At 45.2% G+C, this 26,364-nt stretch overlaps 1 long non-coding RNA gene across 1 annotated transcript; it reads right to left on the bottom strand.

The window, feature by feature from the left end:
• Window positions 1-622: 622 nt before the first annotated feature.
• Window positions 623-15,144, bottom strand: LOC122933387. The gene is made up of 3 exons (XR_006388425.1): window positions 15,018-15,144; window positions 13,104-13,333; window positions 623-1,995 (listed from the first exon to the last, which is right to left on the bottom strand). It is a non-coding gene; the product is annotated as an uncharacterized LOC122933387 (long non-coding RNA).
• Window positions 15,145-26,364: the final 11,220 nt, after the last annotated feature.

Raw genomic sequence — 26,364 nt, 5'->3', positions numbered from 1 at the left:
TATAAACCAGCATATAAAAATCCAATATAAAGCATGAGGCAAATATAAATGAGGTGAGACCACTAGAAATGCAAACAGACCATGATAGGGTCTAAATTAGAGAGCCAAACCTACATGAGCCTGGAAGAATTAGAATGAGAGAACGCCCAACGCGTATCACCGGAACAATCCGGCTTCCTCAGGGGTGAAGAGCTGTATGTTGGGGTATCACATTATATAGAATGATAAATGAGATAAAATTACATTCACCTGTGCAGCAGGGTGTTGTGAGCAGTGTGGAGGCATATCACGCAGTGCATAACCGGAAGTGTGGAAGTCACATGATCGGCAGGTGGAACGCATATGCGTTCCACCTGTCGGATCACAGCCGCGCACCAAAAATGCAAGTGGGGATGAACATTTAATGCAATCTGGTCCAGTACAATGCGATTAACATGTATAGATGTAGAAATTATATTCCACAATGGGGAAACACATGTACAAGCTGAGTTGGTTGATATGTGTAAGCAGGGATCGTAAACCGGATGTGTGGTAACACATGACCGGAAGTAGGGTACTGCAATGGAACACATGGTGGAACGCATAATGCGCTCCACAAGGGATAGTGGAGCGCATGATGCGTTCATCACACAGATGGGAGGGCCTGGGCAGCCCAATATACCGGAGTGGATACAGGAGAGCATGCTAGATAAAATGTCAATGTTATGAATATAGTATATGATATAGTAACATCCAATATGATGTAGTGAGATTGTGCCTATGCTGGGGACCGTTTGTTGTATATGTATAGATACAGGGGTGCTGATAATAAGACAACCATACAGCCACATGGACATAAATGCAAATAGAGAAGCATATACATATCAGGGGTCAAGGAATGAGCAGCAGATACACAATTATCATCCTATATACAAAATATGAAGCAATCATGAGTGATTAAATAAACATATGAATTCATATTATAACCATTGCATCAACATATATTCCTACAGGACCAATTGATAATGAATAGTCATAAACAATAGTAAGGACCCTAATCTATGATCCAAAACGTGTAGAAAACCTAAAAGGAGAAAAGTAGTGAGGTGATAAATAACTAACTGAAATACAACGTGGGAAAGACCACAGAAGTAGAAGTGAAAAGTATGGTGGATAAAGGAGTGCACAATCGTGTATAGAGAGAGAATTAAAGAAGTGAAGAAGATCTGTAAGGAATGAATTAATTTGGTTAGTTGATAAGTACATGAAAGGATTAATAAATAAAAAATCAGTATGTAACGGCAGGCCAAACGGCCATGCCTGATTTATATATTCTGCAGTCCCTTGCTTGGACCCCCGTGTCAGTATAAACTCGCCAACATCAAGTGACTGCTGATGTAAAGCACAGAAAATTGCCCACAACCACACTGTTTCCAGACCGCACAACCCGTCAATGTGTATGCGAGTTAGCTGGCAGTGCGGGTGCCCAACCAACACAGAGCTATTTGCCCATTATAGAACAAGCCCCATCTCTCCTGAGGTGACAATGTGCCCAAAGACCCCAGACGAAGAGGTAACCTCCCACCTACACGAGATCCAAATGTGGAACCCCAAATTCAGTTGTAAAAGCCAGTGAAGGTGATATCTTCATTTAGTCCATGTGGGGCCACTGTGTCCAGATTAAAGATCCATTTGGACTCCAAACGTAGTAGCTGGGAGGTGGCCGACCCTCCTCTCAGATTCATGCGTACCACGTCAAGGCCGGCAATCCTAAATCCAGAAGTTATGCACGGGTGACAGTCCAGAAAATGCGCAGCGACTGAAGTCAGCGGTTTCTTAGCTTGGATCCGGTCACGACGGGCCAAGGCAATATTTGATAGGTGCTGTTGGATACGCTTCCGTACCTCCTGTCCGGTCTGGCCCACATATATTTTTCCACATTCACAAATGAGTGCGTAAATCACATTCCTAGTCCTGCAGTTGATGTAATGACCCAAGGGAATCGCGGCCGGATGCCTGCAGGTGGAAAAGGAGTCAGTACAGAACATGTATTGACAAATATTGCAATTCCCGCACGGGTATGTCCCACGCATCCTGACACCCCTCCCCAGCCCCTGTGTAGGCCTCTGGAAATGACTACGTACCAGTTTTTCCCGTAGATTTGGGGCTCTGCGTGCGATAATCTTAGGACTTGGGTTGACATAACCGCTCAACTTGGGATGCGCCAGTAGAAGATGCCAGTGTACATTTAGTATTGTGTATAAATCACGCCATTGGTTGTTATATTTGGTGATGAGATGTACCTGGGTACTCCGAGACTTAGATTTTGGCTTCAACAATTCCAGACGATCAGCCACCTTTGCAGTTTCAAATGCCCCTGAAATTACTTTCTTAGGGTAACCCCGTGCTCGAAATCTGGTTGTCAGATCATAAGAGGCCTCACTGAAGTCAGGAGCACATATCAACCAACTCTGCTTGTACATGTGTTTCCCCATTGTGGAATATAATTTCTACATCTATACATGTTCATCGCATTGTACTGGACCAGATTGTATTACGTTCCATGTATGTGATCCGACAGGTGGAACGCATATGCGTTCAGTGGTGAAGGGAAGGAGAGTTCCCGAAACACGTCTGGGCTGGATCGCACATACTACAGAAGGAATACCTCCGTAATAACTAGCATGGCCATGCAAAAACTTTAATTATTACAAACTAAGACCTGGAGTCAAGATAGACTTTTCTTTCCTTATCTCGTGTTGCTCCGGACACAAGTCACATGAGCCAGGTAACAGCCGGAACAGAGCCTCAACTCCCGCGAGAATTCGGGTGAGTTGGCTGAAGGAGGCGCTGACTGTGTCCCGCGTTGCCCTCGCCGAACGAGAGAAAGGCTCGAAACAATAACAAGGAAGGTAAGGTGAAATCACCATTATAATCCTTATAAAGACCGGCTATATAAGCTACATACCTGTACCGTAAAACCGGAATGTTACAAGTATAAGATTGTGCGTGATACTATTGTGTGTCAGCCATTATAAGCAATTGGATCATATGCGCAACATTGTGTGGATGGACATTATCACCTAATACAGATCACTGGTTGGAGACCAGACTGCAGGTTATAAATCAGAGACCAGACTACGGAGACTGTGTGTGTATATACTTATACACGAACAATATACTCACAGAGTAAAAGTCCGGAAAACTGCAGAGTATTAGAGAACTTTCAGCCAAACGATTGTGGAGACAAGGGGCCCCCCTATAAGTGTATCTATGCGAATAGACTTTTGCACAGCATTTACTAATTTATTTTATGTCATATATTTGTGAATTTTATTAATAACAATTTTATAGTGTTTAATTAAACTTTTACACACCAGATGTTGAGTGCTCACCCACCATTTTGCTATTTCCCATAACTTCAATTGGAGGGTGGGTGTCCCTCTCTTGGGTTTGCAGCACCTAATCCACAGTTTCGTCCAGAGTGAGCCACCATTTCCAAAAACATATTCTATAATATGTTCTTTGCTGAAACTCAGCTGATCATCCATTAAAGGGGTTGTCCGGGTTCAGAGCTGAACCCGGACATCCCTCTATTTCCCCCCCGGCAGCCTCCCTGACACGAGCATCAGAGCAGTTCATGCTCTGATGCGCTCCCTTGCCCTGTGCTAAATTGCACAGGGACAAGGGCATTTTTTGGAGATTCGGTGGCGTACCGGGGCTCTCCATGGGGCTGCCAGGAACCCCGATGACGTCACCAGCACTGATGGCCTGATTTAGCTCTGCCCTAGCCAGTAAAACGGCTAGGGCAGAGCTAAAGCCCGCCCCATCAGAGCCGGTGACGTCACCGAACACACTGCCGGAAGGAAGTTTCCGCCCGGCAGTGTGTTATTAAAAACAACAGAGCCTGTGCCCTGCGCGATTTAGCGCAGGGCAAGGGAGCGCATTGGAGCATGAGATGCTCCGATGCTAGCCTCAGGGGGGCTGCCTGGGTGAAAATAAGTGTACAGTTGCAAGAAAAAGTATGTGAACCCTTTGGAATTATATGGATTTCTGTACAAATTGGTCCTAAAATATGATCTGATCTTCATCTAAGTCACAACTATAGACAATCACAGTCTGCTTAAACTAATAACACACAAATAATTAAATGTCTCCATGTTTTTATTGAACACACCATGTAAACATTCACAGTGCAGGTGGAAAAAGTATGTGAACCCCTAGACTAATGACATCTCCAAGAGCTAATTGAAGTGAGGGAGGTGTCAGCCAACTGGAGTCCAATCAATGAGATGAGATTGGAGGTGTTGGTTACAGCTGCCCTGCCCTTTAAAAAACACACACCAGTTCTGGGTTTGCTTTTCACAAGAAGCATTGCCTGATATGAATGATGCCTCACACAAAAGAGCTCTCAGAAGACCTACAATTAAGAATTGTTGACTTGCATAAAGCTGGAAAGAGTTATAAAAGTATCTCCAAAAGCCTTGCTGTTCATCAGTCCACGGTAAGGCCTCATGCACACGACCGTTGTGTGCATCCGTGGCCGTTGTGCCGTTTTCCGTTTTTTTTCACGGACCCATTGACTTTCAATGGGTCCGTGGAAAAATCGGAAAATGCACCGTTTGGCAGCCGCATCCGTGAGCCGTGTTTTCCTGTCCTATTTTTTTCACGGCCAACGGTTCACGGGCCCATTCAAGTCAATGGGTCCGTGAAAGAACACGGATGCACACAAGATTGGCATCCGTGTCCGTGATCCGTGGCCGTAGGTTTTAGTTTCATACAGACGGATCCGAAGATCCGTCTGCATAAAAGCTTTTTCAGAGCTGAGTTTTCACTTCGTGAAAACTCAGATCCGACAGTATATTCTAACACAGAGGCGTTCCCATGGTGATGGGACGCTTCTAGTTAGAATACAGTACAAACTGTGTACAAGACTGCCCCCTGCTGCCTGGCAGCAGCCGATCTCTTACAGGGGGATATGATAGTACAATTAACCCCATCAGGTGCGGCACCTGAAGGGGTTAATTGTACTATCATATCCCCCTGTAAGAGATCAGGGCTGCCAGGCAGCAGGGGGCAGACCCCCCCCCCCCTCCCCAGTTTGAATATCATTGTGCGGCCCCCCCCCTCCCCTGTTGTTAACTCGTTGGTGGCCAGTGTGCGCACCCCCCTCCCTCCCTCTATTGTTTTAATACATTGGGGCCAGTGTGCGCCCCCCCCCCCCAACCCCCCCTCCCTCCCTCTATTGTTTTAATACATTGGGGCCAGTGTGCGCACCCCCCCAACCCCCCCCCCTCTATTGTAATAATAGCATTGGGGCCAGTGTGCGCACCCCCCCCCCCCCGCGATCATCGGTGGCAGCGGAGTAGAAGATTTTCATACTTACCTGGCTGCTGGCTGCTGCGATGTCTGCGTCCGGCCGGGAGCTCCTCCTACTGGTAAGTGACAGCAATGCGCCGCACAGACCTGTCACTTACCAGTAGGAGGAGCTCCCGGCCGGACACAGAGATCGCAGCAGCCAGCAGCCAGGTAAGTATGAATCTTCTACTCCGCTGCCACCGATGATCGGGGGGGGGGGGGGGGGGTTGGCGCACACTGGCCCCAATGCTATTATTACAATAGAGGGAGGGAGGGGGGGGGGGTTGGGGGGGTTGGCGCACACTGGCCCCAATGCTATTATTACAATAGAGGGAGGGAGGGGGGGGGGTTGGGGGGGGGGTTGGGGGGGTTGGCGCACACTGGCCCCAATGCTATTATTACAATAGAGGGAGGGAGGGGGGGGGGTTGGGGGGGGCGCGCACACTGGCCCCAATGCTATTATTACAATAGAGGGAGGGAGGGGGGGGGGTGGGGTTGGGGGGGCGCGCACACTGGCCCCAATGCTATTATTACAATAGAGGGAGGGAGGGAGGGGGGTGCGCACACTGGCCACCAACGAGTTAACAACAGGGGAGGGGGGGCCCACTGGCCACCAATGAGTTAAAAACAGGGGGGGGGGGTCTGCCCCCTGCTGCCTGGCAGCACCTGCCAGGCAGCAGGGGACAGTCATGTACACAGTTTTTTTGTATATTCTAACCTGAAGCGTCTCCATCACCATGGGAACGCCTCTGTGTTAGAATATACTGTCGGAAATGAGTTTCACGATGTAGCTCATATCCGACAGTATATTCTAACATAGAGGCGTTCCCATGGTGATGGGGACGCTACAAGTTAAAATATACCATCGGATTGGAGAAAACTCCAATCCGATGGTATAACAGAACTCCAGACTTTACATTGAAAGTCAATGGGGACGGATCCGTTTGAAATGGCACCATATTGTGTCAACGTCAAACGATCCGTCCCCATTGACTTGCATTGTAATTCAGGACGGATCCGTTTGGCTCCGCACGGCCAGGCGGACACCAAAACGACTTTTTTTTCATGTCCGTGGATCCTCCAAAAATCAAGGAAGACCCACGGACGGAAAAACGGTCACGGATCACGGACCCACGGACCCCGTTTTTGCGGGCCGTGAAAAAAAACTGTCGTGTGCATGAGGCCTAAGACAAATTGTCTATAAATGGAGAAAGTTCAGCACTGCTGCTACTCTCCCTAGGAGTGGCCGTCCTGTAAAGACGACTGCAAGAGCACAGCGCAGACTGCTCAGTGAGGTGAAGACGAATCCTAGAGTGTCAGCTAAAAGTCTCTGGCATATGCTAACATCCCTGTTAGCGAATCCACAATACGTAAAACACTAAACAAGAATGGATTTCATGGGAGGATACCACAGAGGAAGCCACTGCTGTCCAAAAAATACATTGCTGCACGTTTACAGTTTGCACAAGAGCACCTGGATGTTCCACAGCAGTACTGGCAAAATATTCTGTGGACAGATTAAACCAAAGTTGAGTTGTTTGGAAGAAACACACAACACTATGTGTGGAGAAAAAGAGGCACAGTACACCAACATGAAAACCTCATCCCAACTGTGAAGTATGCTGGTGGGGGCATCCTGATTTGCGGCTGCTTTGCTGCGTCAGGGCCTGGACCGATTGCTATCATCAAAGGAAAAATGAATTCCCAAGTTTATCCAGACATTTTGCAGGAGAACTTAAGGCCATCTGTCCTCCAGCTGAAGCTCAACAGAAGATGCGTGTTGCAACAGGACAACGACCCAAAGCATAGAAGTAAATCAACAACAGAATAGCTTAAACAGAAGAAAATACGCCTTCTGGAGTGGCCCAGTCAGAGTCCTGACCTCAACCCGATTGAGATGCTGTGGCATTACCTCAAGAAAGTGATTCACACTAGACATCCCAAAAATATTGCTGAACTGAAACAGTTCTGTAAAGAGGAATGGTCAAGAATTACTCCTGACCGTTGTGCACGTCTGATCTGCAACTACAGGAAACGTTTGGTTGAAGTTATTGCTGCCAAAGGAGGTTCAACCAGTTATTAAATCCAAGGGTTCACATACTTTTTCCACTTGCACTGTGAATGTTTACATTGTGTGTTCAATAAAAACATGGTGACATTTATTTCTTTGTGTGTTATTAGTTTAAGCAGACTGTGATTGTCTATTGTTGTGACTTAGATAAAGATCAGATCACATTTTATGACCAATTTGTGAAGAAATCCATATCATTCCAAAGGGTTCACATACTTTTTCTTGCAACTGTATGTCGGGGTTCAGCTCTGATTTCTAATAGAATTCTAAAATGTTGGCACAGTCTTTAAAATTTTAATGGTATTTTTACATTGCAATTAAATTGTAGTGAAGCTTAATTTTGAAATATATAAATGTTCTGGCAAATAAAGTATCTAAATATAGATAAACTGTGACATACTTAACAGAGGAAATCCATGTAAAATACTCTAAACATGCAGATTAGGGCAAGGAGAAAATCCTATGCAAACAAGTTCGTTGCCTACCACATGCAGTTCTGTGCTTAGAATCACAGCTCTATGCCCACAGTACACGCCAGCACAGCCTAATAAAAATATTCTCAACTAGGCATGCCAGTATTATAAAGAACATGACATAATATGCCAAGTGATAAGCATAACAACATCTAATAAGCCAAGTAACATGCACATAGTAAATGCCAAACAGGATGCATCATGCCAAACAATATCCAAAATATAAAATGCCAAACAAGATGTAATAATGTCATGTGAACTGCCAAGAAAGACCCCTTGGATGTGCTTAATAGGATGCACCCATCTGCTGTTTATACCATTTGGGAATACGGTTACTTATCGAGTTCTGTATTTTTCCTTCAGGTAACACCTCTTAGACAGATAGGACTTTATCGTGGTACTAAAGCGATATCTTGTCATTTTTAGGAAATTGTAATTGTAGTTTCTACAGCAAAACCAAATATGTGTACTTTATCCAAGGTCTGTCACTATTCGGCAATGACCTATCAACTACAGTGATGCATGTATAGTGTATAGTATGGCTGATTCCCTGCTGTGCTTATAAATACCAATGTAAAATACTGCCATGTGAATGGGGAATTAGGTTTTCTACAGCACATTCAACATTAAAAACATCATCAAGAGCTTCCCATTGGCTGCAACTTAGGCAAATTGACTATTTCTGTGTGCACATGGCAGCGTTTTTCTTTTTTCCAGAAGCTGATTTGAAAAATGCTTGAGAAGTGTTGTGTTACTTCTTTGAAGCAGATTTGATTGTGGGTTTCTATAGAATCCATTGGGAAAGGGTCATATGCATTGCTGATTAGGAGGCACATCTGAAATGTAGTTGGTGGCAGTCCTGTTTGTAAGAAAAGATTCAGCTAAGGATCGGCTACTGATTTTTCTGCTATGGATTTTGCTGTGTGAACCTAGTTTTGGTCTAGACACTGGCTATACATGCTAGTCATACGGAGGTACAGGAGAGGAGGTACAGCATCACTATTGAAGCCCTATTACGGCTCTGTATATGAGCCTTTATTATTAGGCCTCTTTCACAATACCGTTTTATTTTTCCATTTTGCGGGTCGTTTTTTGCGTTCCGTATACGGAACCATTCATTTCACAGCATATGCTGTGAAGATACGAGATGTGCAGCACCTGATACTGGAAGCCTGTGCTAGCATTTCTCCTGCGGTGTTGCTATCAGTGTGTGAAGAGTGGGAGAAGAGGGTTGCATTGACAATCCAACACAATGGGCAGCACATTGAACACATTTTATAAGTGGTCAGAAACTTGTAAATAACTAATGAAAGAATAAAGTTACATTAAAACCACGCCATTGTTTTTCTTGTGAAATTCCCAATAAGTTTGATGTGTCACATGACCCTCTTCCTATTGAAAAAACAAAAGTTGGATTCAAAATGGCCGACTTCAAAATGGCCGCCATGGTCACCACCCATCTTGAAAAGTTTCCCCACACACATATACTAATGTGCCACAAACAGGAAGTTAATATCACCAACCATTCCCATTTTATTAAGGTGTATCAATATAAATGGCCCACCCTGTACATATATAGCACGCAGTCCCTTTAAAGTAAACGGTGCAATTCCCAGTTCAGTTTTTTGGAAATAATTATATATATATATATATATATATATATATATACACTTTCTATCATTGCTGCTATCAATTTGAAAATATTTGTTTTATCAATTTATTTATAGAATTGTACTAATCTATCAGATTTTATCCTATATAATAAAAATCCATATATGTCCATGTTTTCCATACAGAAATTGGAATGACCATCTGAATTCGGTCTAAAGATTATTATTATGCTCTAGACCCATTTCAATCCACAAATCTGGAGATGCGGAACGGAAGCATGGAACGGAACACTACGGAAGCACTACGGAGTGCTTTCTGGGGTTCCATTCCATGCCTCCGCACCACAAAAAGATAGAACATGCTCTATCTTTTTGCGGAACGGAGGGATCGCGGACCCATTCAAGTGAATGGGTCCACGATCCCCATGCGGCTGGGCCGCGATCGGTGCCCGTGCATTGCGGACCGCAATTTGCGGGCCGCAGCACGGGCTTCACACGGTCGTGTGAACGAGCCCTAAGAATGGAATGAATAATGTTGGAAATAATGTTATGTGGATCTGGCCATGCTCCCACACTGCTGACTAGTTATGAGCAAGCCCTCACCCAACTGTGTACTCAGTAGCACCGTTGATCACTGAGGGTAGTCGCCTTTCTCCACAGCTTGTTTATTCCACTTGAGTAGGAGAAACTTGAATCAGGGCCAGATGCTGATACATGTGTAGTTGGCAGTTATAGTCAGGTCTAGTTCAGCAGGAAATGATATTTAAATAACATGCAATTTTATTTATTTTTTTAAATAATTATTCTTAGGCCTCATGCACACGGCCGTTGTTTTGGTCCGCATCTGAGCCGCAGTTTTGGCGGCTGCGGACCCATTTACTTCAATTGGGCTGCAAAAGATGCGGACAGCACTCCGTGTGCTGTCCGCATCCGTTGCTCCGTTCCGTGGCCCCACCAAAAAATATAACATGTCCTATTCTTGTCCACGCTTTGGGGACAAGAATAGGCAGTTATATTAAAGGCTGTCCGTGCCGTTCCGCAAATTGCAGAACACGCACGGATGCCATCAGTGTTTTGCGGACCGCAAAACACACCACGGTCGTGTGCATGTAGCCTTAGAAGAACATTGGCTGAATGAGTTGCTGCTTTCATCACTAATTGAAATACTGGTGGAAAGTATAGCACTGTAATTATAAGGATGGGTGAAGCACACAAACAGTACAACTGAGCGACAAGTAAAAGCTTTCAATCACACTAAAATGTTAATTAGCAACGCTATAACAGCGCAGTGGCAGGTTTGAGGGTTTGCTATAAAGTTCCTTTACCCTGCACAAATGTTGGCTATTTTCTAAAATCAATGTGTGGTGAGCACTAATGGAGCAGTCAGTTTTCAGCAGATGATGTTTGATGATGGGTATGCTATGATCAGTTATAGAAGGAGAAGGAGTGTGAATCTTGGTGCCGAGAGCCGGTGAGTGGTGAACATACTAAGGCCTCTTTCACACGACAGTATGTCCATTTCAGTGTTTTGCGGTCCGTTTTTCACGGATCCGTTGTTCCGTTTTTTGCTTCCGTTGTGGTTCCGTTTCCGTTCCGTTGTTCCGTTCCGTTTTTCCGTATGGCAAATACAGTATACAGTAATTTCATATTAAAAATTGGGCTGGGCATAACATTTTCAATAGATGGTTCCGCAAAAAACGGAACGGATACGGAAGACATACGGATGCATTTCCGTATGCATTCCGTTTTTTTGCGGACCCATAGACTTTAATGGAGCCACGGAACGTGATTTGCGGCCAAATATAGGACATGTTCTATCTTTAAACGGAACGGAAAAACGGAAATACGGAAACGGAATGCACACGGAGTACATTCCGTTTTTTTTGCGGAACCATTGAAATGAATGGTTCCGTATACGGACCGTATACGGACCGCAAAAAACGGCCCGCAAAACGGAAAAAAAAAACGGTCGTGTGAAAGAGGCCTAAACCTGCACATACTGAAAGATAATTATTAGACTATTAGCGCTCATTCACACGGCCGTAGGTGGGCCATTCCGTGCATTGGAGACCGCAATTTGAAGGTCCCCAATGCACGGGAAACCTCCATACAACTGCCGGGATGAATCCAGACCAATTGAACTTGAATGGGTCGGCATTCGTCCGTTCCGCAAAAAGATAGAGCAAGTTCTATCTTTTTGCAGAACAGAAGTACAGAACAGAACCCCATGGAAGCACTCCGTGGTGCTTCCGTAGTTTTCCGTTCCATGATTCCATTCCGCACCATTCCGCATCTCTGGATTTGTGGACCCATTGCAGTGAATGGGTCCGCATCCATGATGCAAAATGCACACAGAACGGTGCCCGTGTATTGCGGATCTGCAAATGCGCGCCGCAATATGGCAACGGCCGTGTGAACGAGCCCTTACAAAATATCAAACACCAGTCATCTGATGATAACTAGAAATGAGCGAATCGAAGTTGACAAAGTGGAATTAGATCAGAATTTCAGGAAAAATTAGATTTGCACCGAATCCGAATTTCCTCACGCTTTGTGGTAACAAATCACATTTTTTCCTAAAATGGTGAGAACATGGCTCAATGAACTCAGTGAAGGCAGGATCACCCATAATGCCATGCATGCAGCCAATCAGCAGGCAGCCAGCCCTGTGCAGTTATATGTTCTAAAGCCTTTTGTGGCATGTATTAGTGGCAAAAGTATCAAAGCAAATGTTTTTCCAAAAAATTCTGCGAAGCGGGCGAATCAAATTTTTGAAAAATTCACTCATCTCTAATGATAACCAAGCAAAGCATCTCAAAGAATTCAAATCTACTGTGCTTCCTCTGCAAGACCCATCAGCAGAATAAAGGATACTGTTTGAAGCAGGCTATGTTCTTGGTTGTTTTATCAAACTTTTCAAAGTAAGCAGTCTTGTGTATGTGCATGAGGAGTAGCCTGACATCATGTCATTATATGACATGTATTCTGCAACATGCATTCTTCTCTATATGCCCTATCTCTAATTGTCAGTTTGTGCTCAGCTCTGAAGTGGGTGGCAGGTAGCTGCTATGATGTCTCTGATATAAAGTACACATAGAGACAAGGTCATTCTGCTCTTCTGTCTTACATATACACTGTGACAGACCGCTTAGCACCCCAGCTGGGTGCCTCCGCCAATAAATGCTTCCTAGTGCTCACCGAGTACTTCCAAGCACTCCACCGAACACCATCAGCACTGTAGTCCCCACTTCCAGTGTTACAGCTTGGCTGGGGTCTCGCTGTCCTCCACCCACCCTGGGCCCAGGACCAGGATCCAGCTTCCAGTGGGTAGAACCAGGGGAGGGCTGGCAGCCTTAGTCCTGCGGGCAAATCCAGTCAAGTGGCCCACTGCACCCTCGAATCAGCTCACCATCCACGCCCACCTTTTCCTTGTTTTATAACGGATATTGATGTTATAAAGCAAGACAAATATACAAATGTATTACTAACCCCTCCATCCACCCCTCTCCCTTCTCCATCCCTCCCCTTCTCCAACCACCCAGCACCCTTACTCACATAAAAGAAGCAATATATATATAATATAGTTTACAGTGAATTACTGTAAATACTTACAGTTCTGAAGACTCCATCAGGATCAGGATCAATGCTCTGGGCAGCTGGGCTCAGGGCTGGAAGTGGGCACTGCTCTGCAGTTCAGGAAGGAGACTGGGGCTCACCCTAGCATTGCAGTGCCTCCGTGTGACTTCACAGCGTGCGGTGTACACAAGGGGCAGCGGAGATCGGGAGGAGGAGCAAGTACCGTATTTTTCGCCCTATAAGATGCACCGACCCATAAGACGCACCTAGAGGGGGACAATAGGAAGAAAATATTTTTCATTATACCTCGGGTCAGACCCCCAATGTTAATCAGACCTCAGCTAACAGCCCCAATAAGATCCCCAATGTTAATAAGACCCCAATATGAATTACCCCCAATCAGACCTCAGATAAGAGCCCCAGCTCTCTCATCATCCCCCAGCAGACTTTCCATCAGCCCCCAGTGCCTCTCATCAGCCCCTAGTGACTCTCATCAGCCCCCAGCAGCCTCTCCATCAGCCCCCAGCAGCCTCTTCATCAGCCCCCAGTGACTCTCATCAGCCCCCAGTGCCTCTCATCTGCCCCTTGTGCCTCTCATCAGCCCCCAGTAGCTTCTCAGCCCCCTTCAGCCTCTCCATCTGCCCCCTGTCCCTTTCATCATCCCCCAGTAGCTTCTCAGCCCCCAGCAGCCTCTCCATCAGCCCCCAGTGCCTCTTATCAGCCCCAGTGCCTCTCATCTGCCCCCAGCAGCCTCTCCATCAGCCCCCAGCAGCCTCTTCATCAGCCCCCAGCAGCCTCTTCATCAGCCCCCAGTGCCTCTCATCAGCCCACAGTGCCTCTCATCTGCCCCCAGTGCCTCTCATTTGTCCCCCAGTGCCTCTCATCAGCCCCCATCAACCTCTCCATCAGCCCCCAGTGCCCTCACTAGCCCCCAGTGTCCATCAGCCTAAATATAAAAAAAAAACAAAAAAACATTTTCCTGCTCCTGGACACTGCCGACCTGCCGCTCTTCTCCTCCAAAGTGATCTGCATCTGCTGTCGGCTGTGCAAGGCTGCACACAGCGTGACATTACAGAGCGCCTTAAGCCTGTGCGCAGACCTGCACAGCTGACAGCTGAAGACCAGGAAGCGGTGAGTACAAAGCCTTCACCGCTTCCTGGTCCTCTGGTGCTCAGACTCAGACAGCGGCCGTTTTTACCATGCTTTAGGGCGGCCTGGGGTCCCCTGGGTAGAACCGTGTTGTAATCCCAGGGGAGTATAATACCGATAGCAATTCCCAGAGTAAATATAGCTGTTCCCCCCACACACGAGATGAGACTCTATGTTGACGGTGGAACAAATCAAGAACTCTCTTTATTGAAGACCAACTCAGTATATATACAGTTCAAGAAGTCTAACAACATAACTCAATCAAACATGAACAGCATGCAAACAGACATCCCCACCCCCCAGTGTCTTAATGAAAGAATAGGGAGAGACGAGACACATGTGATGGGATTATCTCCTGAGTGTATGATAGGGTGATCTACTCCTCTACACCGGAGTCGGCTACTCCTAGAGTCAGCTATCTTAACTCTATCACTAACACAATAGAACAAAGGGACAAATAAACTAACACATTCATTGGGAGTCTCAGTGCAGAGTTAACCCTTTTTGTGTTGCAGGATTCACACCCTGCACCTTTAATGGACAATAGGAAAGATGTGGCCTATAACTCCACACATAAATCAGGGTTAATAGTTTATTGTAACCCCAAGAGATCTGAGGGGGTCTCCATAGTTCTGGGTCCACAGTCAGTAGGAAGGAGTCTAGCCCTCAGGCTTCTCCAGCAGCCCCATTGACGGTTCAGTCAGTCACATAGACATACAAGCAATATGGATGACATTATACAGCAGTACTAAGAGCATAATTGTGAAAGAAGCTGTGAGGTGCAGTACAGTAAACACTTACTAGAACCAGCCTTGTCTCTATTTGCCTTTGCCTCTCTGTGCAGGTCTCTCTGCCTCCTCCCTTTCCTCTCTTCATAGACTTCTATGTGCAGCATCTGTAACCTGGTCTCTCAGTGAGTTGATAATCGGGCTTGTCTGTGCTTCTCAAGATGGTTATATCAGTCAACTGAGGGTGAATGATCAGCTCAAGAGGTGTGTGTGAGTGCATGTGTGTATGTGTGTTTGGGTAGGGTGTTAGGGGAAGGAAGTGGGGGGAAGTGGTTGATAAGTAAAAAAAATAAGCATTTTTCTCTGTTATGGAAAGTGGTTGTGGGACCACAGTGAATTTGACTTTGGGATAAACTTAAGGATGTTATCCTGGCAGCTCCCTGGTTTTACCCTTTGTACAAGTATTCGTTATTTGCTGCAGGGAACGCACCAGGCCACTACCTTGTTGAGTAGTCTGTGTGTGGTTGGTATCTGAGCAGTGGGGATCAGAGACCCCAGTGTGAAGCACTGAGGGATCAGGCAAAACTTTTAGAAGTAACAGACAAAGGTCAGGGCACGAAGAATTAGTGCAAATCCATGAAACAGACCAAAGGCCAGGGCAGGCAACACAGGGTCAGTACGGTGAACAGACATGGGTCAGGTCAGGTAGCAGAGGGTCAGAATCGGGGAATTAGGCAGAAGTCAGTACATAGAAAGACAAACAGATTATAGCACCTTTGCAGGATTTAACAAGTTAGTGAAACCTATTGCTCAGGCAAAGGGTGGGACAAACAGCCCAGCATATATAGCAGAGATGATCACTTTAATAACCTAAAACACAAAAACTATTACTCCAGAATTGGCCAAAAACGGACCTGTTCGCCATGCTTCGTCTCCCCTCCCTCTAAGCAATCAGGCAAGATGGAGATGGCCTCGCCATCCTCGCAACACAATGAAAGCACTCCTGACCTGAACTTGATTCTCTCAGGTGTGGTTCCCCTACTGGATTGCAAAAAATTAGCCATAGAAGTGGCACTGAGCATTACTGTGGGCATACAGCCTACATTGGAGTTCACAATTTAACCCTCATGAATAACATGCAGGAAGAGGTAACCCACAATAGCCATAAAATAGAAATATAGACCGAGATACAGAAACTGAGAAAATACTGCCTCGAATCTCAGGGGAGAACAGATGTTTTAAATACATAAAGGGAATCAACTCGGTAAAAGAGGAGAGAATATTTAAAAGAAGAAAAACTGCTACAAGAGGACATAGTTTTAAATTAGAGGGGCAAAGGTTTAAAAGTAATATCAGGAAGTATTGGATGCATGGAATAGCCTTCCTGCAGAAGTGGTAGCTGCACATACAGTGGAGGAGTTTAAGCATACATGGGATGGACATAAGGCTATCCTTCATATAAGATAGGGCCAGGGGCTATCCATAGTATTCAGTATATTGGGCAGACTAGATGGGCCAAATTGTTATTATCTGCCGACACATTCTATGTTTCTATGTCACACTAACAAATAATTATGCAACTCAGGAATAAAGTAGAGAACCTTGAAAATAATCTGCAGCCAATGGGGCTGCCTGAAACTATTCACCCCTCTGAACTGCTTGGCCTTTGCAGAAAAGAACTACTAGGGGACTGCAACGTGGAACAAGCTTATATGGTTGGTCCAGATTCACTTACAGCTGAGCAGGACCTTGTCATGACCCAGGTTCAGAACAGATGCCTGCACTAAATTATTATGCGCCTACTTGATTTTACTGATGAGGTGGCTATGTTGCGGCCTTTCAGGCATCAAAGGTTCCTGATTTCTATCAGGGGACATTACATATTGCCCTTTGAAGACCATTCCACAGAGGTTGCATTGTGCCAAAGGGTATCGAGCTCTATTTGCTCTTTTTTGTTCATTAAGAAGGCTCATTTCTAGCTTCTTCATCCTGTAACCCTCGCCCAGGAAAGAAGTTGATCGCTCTCAGAGAGGCAGTCAGGAGAACTCCTGGATGTTCACGCATCATTAGAGGAGCTGGTCCGGAATTTATTACCTTTTGATTAGGGCTTGGAAGGATAGAATGTGGAAACTATTGATGGTCACCACAGAGGGACAGTTTATGGGGAGGTATTTTGTGCCGCACAGTGGCATTTGTTTCTGTAGGATGGCATTCTGTGCAGTACTATGGTATTACTTACCCTGCCAACCTGTATTGATCCAATCTACTTGGGTTGCCTCACCTTCTGTCAATTCGGATCCACCTACAACATTGGGGCTACTTTTAGTTTCTTCCAGGGCCACTTTAAGTTCCCAGTCTGCCCCTGGTACCTAAAGGGCTGTGATTTCCTCTGGCATATTCCCTCGTTTCTGGCAAAGGCCTCATGCACACGACAGGTTTTTTTCACGGTCCGCAAAAACGGGGTCCGTAGGTCCGTGATCCGTGACCGTTTTTTCGTCCGTGGGTCTTCCTTGATTTTTGGAGGATCCACGGACATGAAAAAAAAGTCGTTTTGGTGTCCGCCTGGCCGTGCGGAGCCAAACGGATCCGTCCTAAATTACAATGCAAGTCAATGGGGACGGATCCGTTTGACGTTGACACAATATGGTGCAATTGCAAACGGATCCGTCCCCATTGACTTTCAATGTAAAGTCAGGAGTCCCTTTACTTTCACACTTGCGTTCATATAATGCAGACGGTGGCTCCGTTCAGAGCGGATCCGTCTGCATTATATTGTTAAAACATTTCTAAGTGTGAAAGTAGCCTCAGACGGATCCGTCCAGACTTTACATTGAAAGTCAATGGGGGACGATCCGTTTGAAAATTGAGCCACAGTGTGTCATATTCAAACGGATCCGTCCCCATTGACTTTTACATTAGTCTGGACGGATCCGCTTGCCTCCGCACGGCCATGCGGACACCCGAACATAACTTGAAGCGTCCCCATCACCATGGGAACGCCACTATGTTAGAATATACTGTCGGATATGAGCTACATCGTGAAACTCAGATCCGACAGTATATTCTAACACAGAGGCATTCTCATGCTGATGGGGATGCTTCAGGTTAGAATATACTGAAAAACTGTGTACATGACTGCCCCCTGCTGCCTGGCAGGTGCTGCCAGGCAGCAGGGGGCAGACCCCCCCCCCCCCCTTGTTTTTAACTCATTGGTGGCCAGTGTGGCCGCCCCCCCTCCCTCCCCTGTAGTTAACTCATTGGTGTCCAGTGGGCCCCCCTCCCTTCCCTGTAATTAACTCATTGGTGTCCAGTGGGCCCCCCTCCCTCCCCTGTAATTAACTCATTGGTGTCCAGTTGGCCCCCCCTCCCTCCGCTGTAGATAACTCGTTGGTGGCCAGTGGGCCCTCTCCCCTCCCTCCCCCTCCTAATTAAAATCGCCCCCCCCCCCTATCATTGGTGGCAGTGGAGACTACCGATCGGAGTCCCAGTGTAATCGCTGGGGCTCGGATCGGTAACCATGGCAACCAGGATGCTACTGCAGTCCCGGTTGCCATGGTTGCTTAGCAATTTGTAGAAGCTTCATACTTACCAGCGAGCTGCGATGTCTGTGACCGGCCGGGAGCTCCTCCTACTGGTAAGTGAAAGGTCTGTGCGGCGCATTGCCTATAGCACAGACCTGTCACTTACCAGTAGGAGGAGCTCCCGGCCGGTCACAGACATCGCAGCTCGCTGGTAAGTATGAAGCTTCTACAAATTGCTAAGCAACCATGGCAACCGGGACTACAGTTGCGTCCCGGTTGCCATGGTTACCGATCGGAGCCCCAGCGATTACACTGGGACTCCGATCGGTAGTCTCCACTGCCACCAATGTTAGGGGGGGCGATTTTAATTAGGAGGGGGAGGGAGGGGAGAGGGCCCACTGGCCACCAACGAGTTATCTACAGCGGAGGGAGGGGGGCCCACTGGACACCAATGAGTTAACTACAGGGGAGGGAGGGGGGGCCCACTGGACACCAATGAGTTAACTACAGGGGGGGGGGTCTGCCCCCTGCTGCCTGGCAGCACCTGCCAGGCAGCAGGGGGCAGTCATGTACACAGTTTTTCAGTATATTCTAACCTGAAGCGTCCTCATCACCATGGGAACGCCTCTGTGTTAGAATATACTGTCGGATCTGAGTTTTCACGAAGTGAAAACTCACCTCTGAAAAAGCTTTTATGCAGACGGATCTTCGGATCCGTCTGTATGAAAGCAACCTACGGCCACGGATCACGGACACGGATGCCAATCTTGTGTGCATCCGTGTTCTTTCACGGACCGATTGACTTGAATGGGTCCGTGAACCGTTGTCCGTCAAAAAAAAGGACAGGTCATATTTTTTTGACGGACAGGATACACGGATCACGGTCTCGGCTGCAAAACGGTGCATTTTCCGATTTTTCCACGGACCCATTGAAAGTCAATGGGTCCGCGAAAAAAAAACGGAAAACGGCACAACGGCCACGGATGCACACAACGGTCGTGTACATGAGGCCAAAGGGTGATAATTTTGTGGAGATTGTATGTGGATGGTAGATGGAATTTTAAGGTGATAATGCCCCACCATGAGGCAGAAGTATCTTTCTATTAGAAGACCACCAAAGCGGTATTGCAGGGCAGACAGATAGGCTACATAAGCAATTTGCACAAGATGGTGTCTGAACAATACCAGAGGCCAGCACGAAACTGAGGTGCACAAAAACTGCAAGATTCCTCACTGCACAATAAAGAAACCTGGATTGCGGCCAGAAGTGATTTTGAATAGCGGCTGGAAAGAAAGATGAGGATGTATTGGACTGTCTTTCATAAGGACCTTTTTTGTTTTGGCAAAAAATAAGGGTGTCTTTTAGCAAACCTGGCTAGAGGTTTCACGCTGACTTTAATTTTTTTCTCTGAGGGACAGACAGGGCACTCTTCAGACAAATCCCAAACTTCTAAATTCTATCCTGGTAGACTACTATGCCACAGTGTACCAAGACCACCTCATATACATGACCAATGGCTCAGAATATACACTCACCTAAAGAATTATTAGGAACACCTGTTCTATGTCTCATTAATGTGATTATCTAGTCAACCAATCACATGGCAGTTGCTTCAGTGCATGTAGGGTTGTGGTCCTGGTCAAGACAATCTCCTGAACTCCAAACTGAATGTCAGAATGGGAAAGAAATGTGATTTAGACAATTTTGAGCATGGCATGGTTGTTGGTGCCAGACGGGCCGGTCTGAGTATTTCACAATCTGCTCAGTTACTGGGATTTTCTCGCACAACCATTTCTAGGGTTTACAAAGAATGGTGTGAAAAGGTAAAAACATCCAGTATGCGGCAGTCCTGTGGGCGAAAATGCCTTGTTGATGCTAGAGGTCAGAGGAGAATGGGCCGACTGATTCAAGCTGATAGAGGAGCAACGTTGACTGAAATAACCCCTCGTTACAACCGAGGTATGCAGCAAAGCATTTGTGAAGCCACAACATGCACAACCTTGAGGCAGATGGGCTACAACAGCAGAAGACCCCACCGGGTACCACTCATCTCCACTACAAATAGGAAAAAGAGGCTACAATTTGCACGAGCTCACCAAAATTAGACTGTTGAAGACTGGAAAAATGTTGCCTGGTCTGATGAGTCTCGATTTCTGTTGAGACATTCAAATGGTAGAGTCCAAATTTGGCGTAAACAGAATGAGAACATGTATCCATCATGCCTTGTTACCACTGTGCAGGCTGGTGGTGGTGGTGTAATGGTGTGGGGGATGTTTTCTGGGCACACTTTAGGCCCCTTAGTGCCGATTGGCCATCGTTTAATTGCCACAGGCTACCTGAGCATTGTTTCTGACCATGTCCATCCCTTCATGACCACCATGTACCCATCCGCTGATGGCTACTTCCAGCAGGATAATGCATCATGTCACAAAGCTCAAATCATTTCAAATTGGTTTCTTTAACATGACAATGAGTTCACTGTACTAAAATGGCCCCCACAGTCAGCAGATTGCAACCGAATAGAGCATCTTTGGGATGTTGTGGAACGGGAGCTTTGTGCCCTGGATGTGCATCCCTCAAATCTCCATCAACTGCAAGATGCTATCCTATCAATATGGGCCAACATTTCTAAAGAATGCTATCAGCACCTTGTTGAATCAATGCCACGTAGAATTAAGGCAGTTTTGAAGGCAAAAGGGGGTCCAACACCGTATTAGTATGGTGTTCCTAATAATTCTTTAGGTGAGTGTATATTCTCAGCTTACACATTGACAAAGCTCTAGGACCTGATTATACTGGAGGGTTTGATAAGACTTGTCAATTCAGGTTTTCACAAATTTGACTAGATATTTCTATCACTTACTTCGCACCAGTCAGTTACCTAGACACTGTAATGTGGCTTACATGAGGTTGCTTTTGAAGCCTCCCAGAGAGCCGCAATGCCCCATCTCTTACCCTCTCATTTCATTGATAAATTAAGATTTGAAGATTGTGACAAAGATCCTAGCAGTGAGAATGGGTTCCAACATTCCATCAACAGTTGGCCTTTCTCAGGTGGGCTTTGGTAAAGGCCGCTCTGCTGTGGTGAACATTAGGAATGTGTTGGCGGCATTGGATTAGGGTTACCACTGCTCCTGGCCTGGAGATTCACCTATGCTACTTGCTCTGGATGCTGAAAGGGCTTTTGATAATGTCTGGGGGAGTGGCTGGGTGTGGTGTTGGACAAATTGAATATTTAGGGACACTTTTCTACTTTTTAAACGGTCTCTATAGTAATCTGACTTCTAGGTTGCATTCATCTTGCTTTTTGTCTCCCCCTTTAGTTTAGAATGGTTTATTGGAAAGTAAATCAGAAAAACTGTACCAATTGCAGTATTTCAAGACCAAGTCAACCCCACACAGCGGGTGATTGAGAAGGTGATAAGCCAAGATGCAGGCTATAAAAAAGAACACAAAAACAATGAACTAACGGCAAAAATAAAAACAATAATAATAATAATATTAACCCCTTAGTGACTAATGACGTACTGTGTACGTCATGATGTGGTGTTAGTTACCGCATCATGACATGCACAGTACGTCATGAGATCAAAGTGTCACCGCAAGTATATTGGTCCCCTTCCGGGTGCCCAGACAGCTCAGCTGTCCGTAGCACCCTTTTAGATGCCGGTGTCACCGCAAGTATACTTGAGGTGACACTTTGATCTCATGACGCAGTGTACTGACGTATATTGTAGGGCCATCAGAACCACTGGATCTTCAAGAACAAAGTGGGTCTAAGTAAAAAAAATATCTAACATTTTCCCATATACGCACACTTATAATTGGGTAAAAATGAACAAAATAAAATTCCCTAAACATGTTTGTTATCGCCGCATCCGTAACAACCAGCTCTATAAAAATATCACATGACCTAACCCCTCAGGTGAACACCGTAAAAGAAAAAAATTGTGCCGAAAAAGAATTTTTTTGTCACTTACCATCACAAAAAGTGCAACACCAAGTGATCAAAAGGGCGTATGCCCCCCAAAATAGTACCAATCAAACCGTCACCTCCCACTGCAAAAAATGAGACCCTACCTAAGACAATCGGCCAAAACATAAAAAAGCTATGGCTCTCAGACTATGGAGAGACTAAAACTTTTTTTTTGTTTCAAAAATGCTATTATTGTGTAAAACAAAAATAAATAAGAAAAAGTATACATATTAGGTATTGCCATGTCCTTAACGACCTGATCTATAAAAATATCACATGACCTAACACATTAGGTGAACACTGTAAAAAAATTAACTAAAAACCATGCCAAAAAAAGTCATTTTTTGTCACCTACCATCACAAAAAGTGCAAAACCAAGCGATCAAAAGAGCGTATGCCCCCCAAAATTGTGCCAATCAAACCGTCACCTCATCTCTCAAAAAATTTTACCCTACCTAAAATAATCTGCCAAAAAATAAGAAAGCTATGGCTTTCAGACTATGGAGACATTAAAACATAATTTTTTTTGTTTCAAAAATGCTATTACTGTGTAAAACTTAAATAAATAAGAAAAAGTATACATATTAGGTATTACCATGTCCTGATCTATAAAAATATCACAAGACCTAACCCCTCAGCCAACAAATGAAATGATGCTAGTTTAAATGGAGCGTGTCTTAGTCCCACAGGTCTGTTACTAAGGACATATGTAGCTGGTAATTTTTGGAAAGATGTGCACAACAAACCTGCTAGGACAGAACATATATTGGTCCAGAATGTGCTAATGCAACGGGCAGCCACACCCCAGGGCCCTCTATGTCGCATCCCAGGTGTAGGAAATGCCGAGTGGTATATTGCAGCCTAAAATGTCTCTTTATGTGTGTCAAGGTGCTCCTACCTGGATACGGCTGGCCCCCAGGCTTTGGCTCCGAAGCATTAAATAGGGGGAATAATTGAGGGATTTGAAGAAAAAAATATTGTTCAGACCTTGAGATGAAGTTCAATGGCAGCTTTATTGAATAAACGTTTCTCCAAACAGTTTCAGGCTTTGTCTTGGTTCCAGCAGGCTTTGGCATTAAACTCGCAAGCAAACTCAACTCTGCTATATATTTTTCTCGCTCTACTGTACTGATAAGCTAACTTGGTGTCTTTGCTTTCTCTTTATGCTGCACTTCACTCTTATATTCGGACTTATGTTCAGCCAAAAAGTAGGTTAGAATCCTGGCAGCTCCAACATGTAGTCTCAACCAGAACAAACTAGAACTGCTGCACCTCCTTCTGGTAGCAAGCAGGACTGGCCTACATCTGACCAAAGGGGGGAGAATGGAATGGATGTTCCAATCTCTCTAAGGATAGCTCTGCCATTTACGCTGCCACCTGCTGGTGAACCAGGCACATAACATGCAATAGACAGTTACATAACAAGATTATGAATGCACATTGTGGAGGACCAGGAAAGACATACATAAGATGACAATATATTAGCCCATTAGAGATAGTAGCAGGGTGCAGTAGTGGTAACACCACTCAGGGGTGTTACACTAACAAAAGGACATGCCCACCATATATTGTACATTGAGCCAACTGAATCACTTCCTTGAAAACAGAGGTGAGACCAAGCGTTAGAATCGGTTTAATCGCTCAGGAACCATGTAAATCCTATGGAGGACTTGAAGTGATGTTTCAACCAAAGAGACCCGCCAACTTTCCCTACTTATAGTCTTACAAGTGTGCCATTTAGATAAAGGCAGTGTGCAATGGATGTCCTCCTCCCACTTGTTCATAACAGGTAGCTCATGGTCACTTATCGTGGTATTTAATAAGTTGTATAGTCAAGACACCAATCCTACCCTTTCAAATAAGTATAGAATGAAACGCTCAAAAGTAGAGGACTGAACGTCCTAAGTGGCTCTCGTCATAGTCTGCCAGAATCCTCCTTCCCCCTTTATAAGGTTAACATGCAAGGAATTCCTGCCCCCTATCCACAATATTGTTAGATCTAGCTTTACTGCTAGGTATTTGGAGGACATTGGGTTAAACAAGGTTATCCAGATTGGGCAAAAGGAGGTTAAAACAGCCTTCTACGTGGATAACCCTTTGGCTCTTTTTCGGGGTATCGCATAAGCCCAACCAATGGCGAAATTCTTGAGTTACAAATGAGACACCCTGCCAGATTCTAGCAGTACTTGGGTTTTGTCCCTATCTCAGTCAAATCTCATATAACATATCTAGTGGTGTGAGAGTGAGAAAGACTCCCAGTTCATTATAGTTCTCAAATAATCTCCCCTCATTGATAAGATCCCGGTGGAGATGAGATGTCGGCATCAACTTCCTCTGTCCTTTTTGGAACATTGCCACTTTGTTGAAATGATAAGCTTCTCAAAATTGCTATACCTCCTCCAGATTATTCCTCTTCTGTTAAAACATTTGGATGTTTCCAAATTTATCTCTGCCTTCTCTAATTTAATCTGGTCTGGGAAGCGTCCCCAAATTGCTATGCAGAAATTGATGCTTTGGAAGCCAGATGGTTGAGTGAAATTTCCTAATGTAGGAAGATACAATTTGACCTGTCTCATGAGACATATAACAGATTAGATTCATGGGTCAGATCATTTTTTCAATAGGGGAACTTGTTAGCTTGCCTTCAATTTAGACTCCAACCTCCCAGCGGACATCAAGTTTTCAACACTCCTGAGAGATACTGTGGTGATGTGGAAAAAATCTGAAAAACCCTTGGCTTACACTTTTCAGTGTTGAAAAGTATGCCTCTTTGGGAATATCCAGGATTCCCACATGGCAAGGAAAACAGGGTATTTCGGGAATGGCAGCACAAGGGGAATAGAACAGCAGGACACTTGATACAGCAGGGGGGAGGGGGGGATGTTAGTACACTACCAAGGAATTGAAAGATACTTACCAGCTAGAGGACTCCCAATTTTTGCAGGCATTACAAGTCTTGTCCTTCTGTAAGAATAGGTTGAAGAATTTAACGAATGAAGCTACCACTACCTGTTTGGACTAAATAGTGGCTTCTGCTCTATGCCAATCTTTTTTCCCGGAGTTGTATAGGGCTAGGTTCTTCCGCTTTCTGAGCATAACTTCTTCTAAATTTTTCTCTAAGTGGGAACAGATAAACTCAGGAATAAGGGAGAAAATTCTGGAAGGGTGGTTGAAGGAACTCACCTGTGTTGTGAGTGAATGTTGGAGGGAGATCTACAAATGAATGCACAATGCTATCTATGGATTTAACTTACCTTCTTCTCCTCTCTTCCCAGTTCGTATTACTCACTTCCCCAAATGTAAGGTGCCAGCTACTGATCTCTGGCACAGGATATGGAGCTGGTACAACTTGGTAGCATACATACACTCTCATTGGTCTTTGACTCTCCCACTGGAACCACAGCCTCTCTTGTTTCACTATGTCCGTATGCCAGATTTAGGTACATCTAGTTCTAGTAGCTTTCCTCTTTGACTTCATACTGTTCTATTGGTTGCTAAAAGAGTACTGTTACAGGATTGACTTCTTCCGTTCCTAGAAAACAGTGTCAGATGTTATCCTAGAATTAAAATCACTGCTAAGATATACGGTAACTGAATTGAAGAGGAGAGACATAAGATCTTTAGAAAATGGAGAACATTCCCACTACACATCACTCTAATAAGAGAAGGTGGTCCAACCATTCCAATACACCACTTGGTATCTCACTTCGTCTCTGAAGGACATGTTAGAAGTTTTGCAGTTGCAAAATGCTGATTCATCTGTGACTCTATCGGTATGTAATATTGAGTCATGACCCCTTCAGAGTCTGTGGCGGCACCCCTAAAACTTTCTGTAACCTCCACTGGGGGGCTATCTATTCTTCTTATGTATAGTCAAAGTAACCCACCTGGTCTGCAAAGAGCCCTTCCGCAACCCCTCCAC

The sequence above is a fragment of the Bufo gargarizans genome, chromosome 3, assembly GCF_014858855.1.
Source record: "Bufo gargarizans isolate SCDJY-AF-19 chromosome 3, ASM1485885v1, whole genome shotgun sequence".
In the NCBI taxonomy this organism is placed as follows: domain Eukaryota; kingdom Metazoa; phylum Chordata; class Amphibia; order Anura; family Bufonidae; genus Bufo; species Bufo gargarizans.
Note: the sequence above shows the minus strand (reverse complement) of the source record. Positions and strands in the feature narration are given on the sequence as shown.